General features: G+C 41.3%; 1 long non-coding RNA gene across 6 annotated transcripts in view; it reads right to left on the bottom strand.

The window, feature by feature from the left end:
* Nucleotides 1-10,330, bottom strand: part of LOC110473922 (uncharacterized) — a 193,478-nt gene that overhangs the window by 130,054 nt on the left and 53,094 nt on the right. For 2 of the 6 annotated variants that reach the window (XR_014957218.1, XR_014957217.1), the window contains one exon: nucleotides 5,186-5,715. The exons of 2 other annotated variants lie outside the window; for them this stretch is intronic. This is a non-coding gene — a long non-coding RNA (uncharacterized LOC110473922). Of the gene's footprint in view, nucleotides 1-2,463; nucleotides 2,583-5,185; nucleotides 5,716-6,959 lie in introns of all 6 variants that reach the window. 2 more of the 6 variants (XR_014957220.1, XR_014957215.1) reach the window with 2 other exon arrangements.

Here is a 10,330-nt window from a genome sequence, read left to right as displayed (position 1 = left end):
CTGAAGAAAAAAAAAATCACATATACATGAAACTCATGAGATGCTACCACCATAGGAAGTCAAGCAAACAGAATATTGACTACAGGAAACAGAAAATTAGAATTTAATTTACTAAAGGAATTAATTTAATATGATAACAACAAAAAATTATGGTATGTGCTGGTGAGCTGCTGCACATTTCTTCACTAAGACCTGTTGCCTAGGTCCAAAAGAATCTTTCTGCACTGATCTATGCAGATGGCATAAGGTTCCATGCCTTTGCAATCATCCAGGTTCACTTGGGATTTATCTCAGGTTTCACAGCCTACCTGACTGAAGCAAGGCACAGATGTTGCTGTAGTACACTGAAGAGATTCCTCCTTCTGTACAACCTCAGTGCCTTCTACCTCCAACCAATATCCCCTTTGCCTTTCCAAGGAGCATCCAGGTCTCTCCACATACCGTGTTCCCTTTTCCCCCATTCCCATCATCCTACTGTTCACCTTGAGGTCTCTCACCCTTTTTGTTGATGTGGTAGCCAGCTAAGGATTCTACTTTACTAAGAGAAAAGTACTTTTCTCTGTCTTAAGCAAACTAAATGTGTTGAGATTAAATTAACCGGGTAAATTATCAAATACATTACATTGTCATTGGTTGTGATTTTACAGCAGGTCAAGAAATATTCTGCTGTTTCCCTATAGATGGAAGGTCTTCATTACTCTGCCTTCTTGAGCTAGAAGAAAAACTCGTGGCTATAAGAAAAAGATTGAGTAAAGGACTTAAGAGCATTTCAGAAACAGACGTCTAACAAATGGAAAACTAATAGCTTTCTCTAATTATTCTCTTTTTTTTAACAAAACCCTTTTAAAATAAAATTGTATGCTTTTTATGGTGGTAACAAGCTGTCATATCACTTCACTTGGGGTCATGTTCGGAACTGGCCAAGCCGCTAGTAGCCCTGTGTGGGATACAGTTCAAGCCCCTGCGTTGTATAATAAGCTGTGCCCCTTGCAATAGTTTCAACAACATTAAGTCAGCTCAGTAAAAATAACTGAACATTATTTTCCTCACTTAGACAAGACTTGAGTGGAAAGGGATAGTGAACCCTTAGCACTATATACAGCAAGTGGATAGGAAACCATCTGCTCCACCGCTGCTGGCTTTCCTGAGCCTGGGGACCTGAGAGATGCCCCAGGCTCCTCAGCAGCAGTTGCTAAGGAAACATTTTAGGGAACCTTTTTCATAAATTCATAGTAATCTCCATTTCTCAAATGTCAAGGCTAATGACTCACCCTTTGATTGCAAATGGGATTTACTACCATAGAATTGCTGGCAGCCTTCAAAGCTAAATTGTATTTGTCAGCATTTGAAGACTTTTAGTACATTGGTTACCACTGCTCCCCTTGAGTGAGTAGAAAATGTAGATACATGAATATCTGGCAGAATTCCCTCAGATATATTTCAACCCTTTCCTAAGTTTCCATATAGGAAAGAAGACAGATACTGGTGTCTGAAGGGCTCCCACAGCAGGGAATCCCCACAGCAAAGCCTGTGCCTTTGGGGGTTTTCTTGCCTGAGGTGCAGCCAGCCTTCTCCTGCAAAGCACAGACCCCAACGGAGGGGAGCTGGGACCAGCTTAAAGCTGTCTCTGGGGATGACCTGTAGAGACATGCACCCTGCCTTTCCCCCCAGGTTACTTCTGCTTGAAGGCAGCTGGATACACCCATGGATTTTCTGCAAGCCACACGTGAATCCATGTCCTTGGCTTCCACTGATTAATGGCTCTGGCAGTCTGCAGTTTTAGCCCTCATGCATTTTGGATATCACCTGAAACGAGACCAAGAACCTGACACTGCAAAATTTTGTGCCTTCACAGTTCCTCTTCTGCCAAGTGCCAAGTTTGCAAATGTATCCTGAGACTTATTTCTTCAAAGTATTTGAGAAGTTATCAACAAACCAAACTTCTAGGATTATATCTATTGCTTTGAAAGCAATACATATTTAGAACAAGATTCTCCTGCAAGTGATACAGACTTCACTCCAGATGGATCTACTTCCAAGTTAAAATCTTATAGCCCAAAATATAATTTCAAAAGTGGAAATTTTAGCTCCTAGTACTTTAAAGATACATAAAAGAATCTCAAATAAATACAGACTTAACCTCAAACTTTCTGTTAATTAATTTTTGGGAACACTACACATTTATATAAATGCATATTATAAATCCATTTGAACAATTGGTTCATACTGCATTTAATACATTTCCACTTAATATAAAAACTAGAGAAATCATGTACTTTGAATGGATTCGTACTATAAATCACTGTTACTCAAGGAACTCCTTCTCCCTGGAATTGTCAGTGACTGGTGTATGGAAGACACTGACAAGACCTGTTGTCAGTAGCACCACATTGTTAGGAGACACATTCCTTGATATAAAATCAGTGTCCACCCATTTAGGAACTTAATGCACTTAAAACTTACAGAAATTCCTCCAGAGGAACACTTGTATGTTATTTTGAAGTGTTTCCTGGTCACCTTGAACACCACTGTCCAAAACAGGCAGATGGAGTAAACGCTCATCCAAATTTTGCTTTTTCTGTCTAGGGAAAAAATATCACTCAAATGCATTTTGTACGAATTTGCCTAGAGACAGACAAATTTGCTTTCCTGTTGCATCTGGCTACAGGATTTTACAGTGTAGATTTGCTCAATTTTCAGTTTGCATATTTAGCCAAATTGCTAGACTACACATCCTATCCCAGGCCAGGTGCTGGGAGAAGGCTCCACTCTAGAACTCTTTTTGCCTAGAATACAGAAAGGGGAATTTCTGCCTCTGAGATGCTGACACTGGTGTTTCTAAGGCCATTTTTTTCTTCATTGGCTGGCTTTCAATTCTATACTCTCACAGAATTTTGCTTTTATTGATACAATAAAATTAACGACTGTGAGTGTAGAGACAGTCTTAGGCAGTTACCCCTCAGTTTCCAGCTGGCTCCGTCTAAAATCATAATTTAAAGAATACAGTTAGAAAAAAACAGTTAACTCAGAAAATAAGTCTCCAAATCTTGACTGAAAACATGTGGCCCCAAAATGTAGATGAAAAATGAACAAACATCTGCATTATCATACTGTTTACCAAATGCTGAAATCAAAGTCGTCTATGCAGTGTTTCCTCTTTCTGTAGCCAAAAAGTCTGCTTAGTTATTTCACAATATAGCAAAAACCTGGTAGCATATTATTTAAGTAACACTGAGTGTTCTCATTCAGCTAATCATTATTTACATCATTTCTGACCAGAAAAATAATCCTGAAATGACTAGGAGGATCTGTCTTTTAGTTTCAGATTCATCAATACCTACAACTTCTGCACCTGTGTGCCTTTTTTTGTTTGTGAAGTAAAGTGCCATGATGCTGCACCATGTTCTATAGCAGCTCTGAAACACTCTGCCTGATCCTTCACTTGTAAACACCAAGAGAGTACCTGCACACTTAGAAACAATCACATGGAGCCACAGTACATGTGATTGTGGTTTAACCTTTTAAAATAATTGTTTTCTTGGTTCTATTAAAAAACAAAGATAGAGACTCTGGGAGGATATGACCAGTTGTATTCTCATACAGTAAATGTGAAATCCTGAGGACTTTCAAGCATTCCGTAATTCAAACAAAGTTTTATTATTTCCTGAAATGCAACAACCATCAGAATATCATCTAGGTAGATTAACATGTTGTTCTCCTGCTTCTTAGAGCGCTGGTAGATCATTCCTAATGCTCCCTGTTCGGTTGAAGCAGGGAATTTCCTCTAATTTTGGCAAATGATATGCTGAGAGAAACGTTACTTAACTCACCACACAGCCATAAATCTGCTTTGTAAATCTTGCACTTTTTGGAAGGCTTATTGCTAAAACTTTTGCTTCAGAAGCACATTTAAGGGTTTTAGATTTAATAAGGTTAAAAACCATCTGAGCATTTTGAGACTACAAAGAAATAATATATCTGTAGTGTCCCCTGCGATAGATTAGAGGCAGGACTTGGTTGCGGTAATGAATATAAATGGGAATCTTTATTAAGGCCACTGGACAGAGGCAGGACTGTAGCTCTGCTCTCCAGCTCCCAAGCTAACTGCACACAACCTATGCTTTCTAATGGCATCATGCAAGTCTATCCTAAATCCTGGCCTAGATTCAGCACTTTTGGAAGGGATTGCCAAACTCTAGTGAAACCTAGCTCCTTAAATTGTTCAGCAGTGGATAAAACTTCCAGAGCACACCCTGCCAAGGCTTGCATAATCCCTACATTTGCATGCATGTGAATTAAACAATGAAAAGGCTGGAACTTCTGCAAATTAGAATAGAAATCTCCTCCATTCAAAAATCTTTTTTTCCCCTGCAAGCTTAAGGATAAAAATGGATCTTTGACTTGAAAGCCTAGATATTTAATTTCTTTAATGCCATTTTAATTACAAAACTAACTTGAACAATAAATGTATATATATACAGTGGAGAGAGGCCGCAACCTCTCTGTATGCCATAGCCAACATTATAGGCTTACTCCAGGTGTTGAGAATCTTTTCATGGAAGATGGACAGGAAAGTTAATGAATGTTTATGGTCTTTGTACTCAACACAGACCATGCTCAAGGCATAGGCAAAGTAAGTAATGGTTTCATCTGCTCTGTTTTGGGCAGAGGAGAAAGGAACTGGATCCTTGACGCTGAAAAGCCCATTCCTGTGGATGCAGCCCTGTTCTCTTCCTCTTCCTGCCAGGCCAAGGGAAGCTGAAGACTTGCAGCACACTGACTGGCAGGCAGAGCAGAAATGTCCCCTCCATCCCACAGTCTGGTAGTCCTCATCCTCCCAGCCCATGGTGCACAGAGCACATGCAGGGGCTGCAGCGCAGAGCTGGGACAGCCCCATGGTGGAGGGAACGGAGTGAGGGAGGCTGTTAGGTCTCTCCTCCTTCCTCAGGCCTCACTGGCACCTCTGACCTCCCTGTTTCCCTTCTGCAGTCCCAAATTTGCTGTCACTCTGCCCTTTGCCTCCGCTGCCCACCTGTCCCAGCCCAGTGCCACCCTCATGCCCCTGCGCCGGGTGGCAGACGCAGGCCACGGCCCCTTCCCTTCAGGGGCTGTTCCTACATTAAACCTACACGTGTGGATCTCCTTTGAAGCAGGCCCATCAATGCTGTTTTCAGACCACACTCACCATTAGGGATGCTTTTATCCAAGGAGCTGCAAATACAGTGTTTTTTCCTAATATTTTGAGGAGTGAAGGAGAGTGTTTTTTCTGTGCTCAGACAAGCTGTCTGGATTCCAGCCTGAGGTGTATCTGCCAGAAACTCCAAGATCCCTGCGTGGAAAATAGACTGCTAGAGTCAAACGCTAGCACACAAACACATCATTCAGTTCAGCTTCAGAAACTTCTTCAAAAAAGGCTATGGCAGACTTCAGGCCGTGGCAAAACTTCTGTCAGAGGGGTTGTGGCCTCCCTTGTGCCTGCACAGCCACACACCTTCCTGGGACAAACCTCCAGAGCCTTCCCCAGGCATGGGTGGAGAGGCTGTAGGAATGCTTGAGGGGTTTGATATCACAAGACAGGGACATGACTTTCTTCTTTAACTGACACGGAGATGACGGCAATGGGCTTTGGAGGAAGGTATGTGGTGGAAGACATCCAAAGGCCTTTTACTTGTACGGTGACTGTTGGTAGTAGGGTTATCCTACAAAAAGAAAAAACTAAAACAAAAACAAAACAAGCAATAAAATCCCAAGACTCCAAAATTTGAGAATATACATAAAAGTGTTGCTATTGGGCTTCTAATATATTCCCATCACCCCCTCCCTCTTTCTCTTTCTCTCTAAATACCAGTGCTCTAGTGCTACACTGAGCAGGGGGTCAGAATAGGCAGGAATAGTGTAGGTGTGGGATCTCAGGATATCCAGAGGTGAAAGGGTGACACTACCTTCTGATTTGAAGAGCTAACTTGAGGAAAGCCTATGATCACATCAGTGGGCCACATGTACCAACTGAGTGTTGCACGTCAGTATATTGAACATATGTGGTTCTTATTTCCTATGTTAAAGGAATACAGTTTGCAAGCATCAGGGGTGTGTTGTTATTTCAAATGAAAGGTAAATGTGGATTAAAGGTATTTCAAGATTCCCATGGTCTGATGACAATGAATACCTGAAAAATCCAACTTGATTTTAAAGTTTTCCCAACATTTAAAATGTCTGCCTCACAAATTGGTGTGGGACCTGGTTTCATTTTAAAGGCTCATGGAAACAACCAGAGCAGCAGGAACAATAACAGCACCCTTTTAGAAAAATACAGGAAATCTTTTCAGCCAGATGCACTGCAGCACTGGGGCCACCATGAAAGTCTTGCAGTTAAAGAAACCTCACAACATCTTCTAGGCAAAAAGGGGATCATCACGTCTCCTAACACTTCATCTTGCATTAGAAATAATTCTTGCTCGAGGAAGCAAAAAAGAGCCAATAAAATGTTCCAACTTCATTCCTTTATTGACTTTTTGCTGCCTTATGTTATTAATAAGAATTTACAACTTAATTTGCATGTAAGGTTTTAGCATGGACTATGCTTGTATGCAATTTGAATTTTTAAAAACTTTGGGGCCTCACAAATCTGACAAATCTTTTAATAATTAATAGAGTTTTGTCTGGGGCCAGATTTTGTAAAAAGGTATCTAAACTCAACCTTTATATTTCTGTGTGAGAGGACATAGAATCTCCTGGACATCTTAGACTGGGGTTTGGGATATAAAAATGACGTATTTGTATGTTGCAAACATTGCTCATGGAAGGGTGCAGGTAAAGAGCAAGGGGCCAGGCACTTTAAAACAGAATTCCTGATTTGCAGGCCCCATGAACGTACTTTTAAATGCCAATTTGATAGGTGGAAAGGCTGTAGGGAGGTTTGGGGGGATGAATATCAGAGAATAGTAACATCACTTTCTTACTTATTTGACAGTGAGATGAAGACAATGTGGTGCGAGACATTCAGAAGCCTTTTTTACTTGTAGACTCTTGACTATTGGTAGGGTTATTCTGGAAAAAAAAATCAAAAAACCTAACCCAGCAGCCAAAACCTGAGGCTTCTAAATTAGAGAATGCACATAAAAATGTTGGCCTGAGGCTTCTGATTTGTATATTCCCATCTCCCTCTCCCTCACTCTTTCCTCTCCAATACTAGTGCTGTATTGAGTTGGAAACGTATAAATGTTACATGTAAGATGCAGCCTTACTGTTGCATCTTTATTCAACATCAACTTCCAGATGGGAACTATTTTTCATGGTTCATAAAGCCAAATCCAGCTGCTACATTTGGACCTACATAAGGAATCCACATTTTATTGCCTTAGCAGTGCATATAAAACAATTGCTGTTGTTTCTTTAGTACTGGTGCACCTCACATTTCTCAATACATTTTAAATATTTAAATTTTTAAAAGTGTATTTTATAGTTCCTCATTTAGCTGTGCACCGTAACAAGATCCTGCTTTTACAACATTTTCTAGATATCTAACATAACTGAAAGAAAAACGACCGTGGACAAATGGTATTCAACATAGCAGCCATATATTCAGTTACTTACTAAGAGTGTTCAGACAATTTCCTATGTAAACCACAATGATATTAAATACTTCTGGAATCTCAGCTTTATTAAGAGACAGGAAGTGCAAACTCAGGAGTCTTTCCCCTCCCCCTCGGCTAATCTGAGTCTTTGATAGTCATGTGTTAGGAATAACCATCGAGTTGTCCCTAACGAAAAATATTCCCACAGCTAAGAGAGAATTAACCCTTGCGAAACCTCAAAAGAGAGAGTGGAGTCCATGTGTTCACACAGAGAGGGAGGAAATAAACCCCGTTAGGAGGAAGTTTATGCCAGCAGCAGGTCTACACAGCCCTCACTGCCAGCTCTTCCATGCAGGCATAATTCATTTGCATTTTAGATGGTATTGTCAGAGACACTACAGCACATGCATGGAGGAGAACCATCCAGCCTGGCAAAATTAGCCATCTTTGTGCCTCCTTCCTTCCCTCCCTCGGCGCTGAGGAGAGCATCGTGCAGGCGCTCGGCCCCGTGCGCCGCGCTGCTCTGGGCTCTCCGCGAGCAGATGCCAGGCTGCTGGCTCCAAAGCAAACAAATCCCAAACACATCCCCACAAAAAGCGCCGAGGTGGGACAGAGAGAGTTAATGCACGGCTATGACAGAGAAGCAAGTTTGCTGTGAATTGGGAAGCACAAACTATAGTAATCCCCACCCTGCTGAGTGGCTTCCCCAGAGGTCTGATACAGTGCCAAAGCCTCTTACGCATACTGAGACAAAGCTTATTTCAAGCCGAATTCAGCTCCTGAAGCCACCATACTGCTTCCTGACAGCCTCCAATTGCACTGCCTCTGTATTTGTGTTTCCTGCTGTTTATATTTACTTGTTCCCAGAGCCGCAACAGCTACAAAAACAAATAGTTGCTATTTGCAGGGCTCTGTATCAACGCAGGTAAAGTGCTTCACTTCCCTTTTAGTTTTACAAAGATTGTGCAAATAGGCTTTTAATACCTCAGAGAGATTAATTTGGTAATTATAAACCAGTTTAGGAACACATGCCAAACAATTGGTCATATAATCAGCATCCTTGTTTCAGAGTATTAGCGCGGCTGAGGCAAAAGGTTTTTAAACCATAAGGGCTACACAAACACTCCCTTGATTATATTGCTATTATTTCCCCACTCCACTGAGACACAAGCTTGAAATATCACTTTTTTGTTCGTCAAGTCCCTGTGGATGCTCTCTGGATCTGTGCTCCTGTCCCTTTGGCCCCTGTACAGCTATTGTGACGAAGTCTGATTTGGGTAATGGAGATCTTGTTTGATATATTTATTTAAAGAATCAGCTTAAGGAAGCCTGAGAGCCATCAATTTTCTTAATTAACTGCAGAGAAATGATTAATGCTATAAATATGGAATTGATCAGGAAAAAATTATAGTACATAGGATTTAATACAAGTTGTTCCACCAATATTTAAGACATTAAATATGATAAATCTGGTTCTGGGTAAAGTGTTCATAACTACCCAAGTTATTTATGCACCTCAGAAAATTCCCACCACAAACCACCAGGGCTGTTAGGATTCTAACTGGAGGAGAGGCATTGCTTTTCAGGTGGAAAAAGTTGCTTTTTCAAAATAAAATCTCCTGAAGGAATAGGTCCATTTCAGCTGTACTGCACTTCCTGAACCAAACCAAGCAGAAAAGTTTAAAGCATTGTATTCTGACTTTATCTAAAAAGGACATTTTCATTTCAAAACAGTTCAGTTTAAAATGAATTTTCTTTCATGCACATTGATGTTGTCTTTAGTAATGCAGAAGTTTCATTTATCAGGAAATTTTTAAAAATATAAATTATATTGCTGGAGGCTAGAAGATGGGCCTCCAAGCCTTTCCTTTCAGAAGCACCCACCCCAAATGTTTCTCCCTCATGAAAAAGAAGAAAAGAAAAGAAGAATATCAGGCAGGGGGGGAATTCAATCCCACCATTGCTCCTCTCTTCAAAACTGAACTGCAGTCCAGAAAAACCCCTGAACCTTAGGTCTGCTGCCACTACTTCCTTTGCAGCTCCAAAAATATGTTTGCTTTTTGTTTCTTGTCTGTCAATCAAAACCCAGCACAGGGGTAAGCAGAGAGAATCCAACCTGCACATCCAGCTTTTGTGGTTCCCACCTGTCACCGAGAACTGCATCTGAAAGCTCTGTGGTGTGCAGCCCTCCCTGGCACTGCAGCCACTTGGGCATTGTGCAAAACCTCTTTGCACTGCCCGTGCTGGCTGGGGTGGCACTGGGGCTGAGAGGGACGGTGAGGGGAGCAGGAGGAGGCAGGGGTGTGCCAGGCCTAAGGACTGCTGGTAGAAGTTGTTGGAGTTACCCCCCCACCTTTCAGTGTCTTTCTCACCATAAAAAGAATTAAAAGCTGAGCCAACAAATTCAGTGCCATGGTAATGTCAGTGACTTTTATAGACATGTAGAAGACAGTACTTTTGGAGCTCAAGCATGCAGCATCAGAGAAAAGTTTTTGGGTTTTTTTTTTTGGGTTTTTTGGTTTTTATAATAACTGGTCTCACAATTCTTCCTGTCCCCACTTCCCCCAGTCCCTGGAGAATGAGAGTTATGGAAATAACAACTCCTGAGACCATTTCCCAAGAACTTTGTGCCTTGCTCCACAAGAAATGCAATGCCAGATCCACCCACATCCGACAAGCAAGACATCCTGGAGCAGTTTTAGGAGGAGACGTTAGATAGAAATGTCACTGTATTCATGTACAGAGCATGGATCCAC

This window comes from Lonchura striata, chromosome 9, assembly GCF_050655825.1.
Source record: "Lonchura striata isolate lonStrDom1 chromosome 9, ASM5065582v1, whole genome shotgun sequence".
NCBI lineage: Eukaryota > Metazoa > Chordata > Aves > Passeriformes > Estrildidae > Lonchura > Lonchura striata.
Note: the sequence above shows the minus strand (reverse complement) of the source record. Positions and strands in the feature narration are given on the sequence as shown.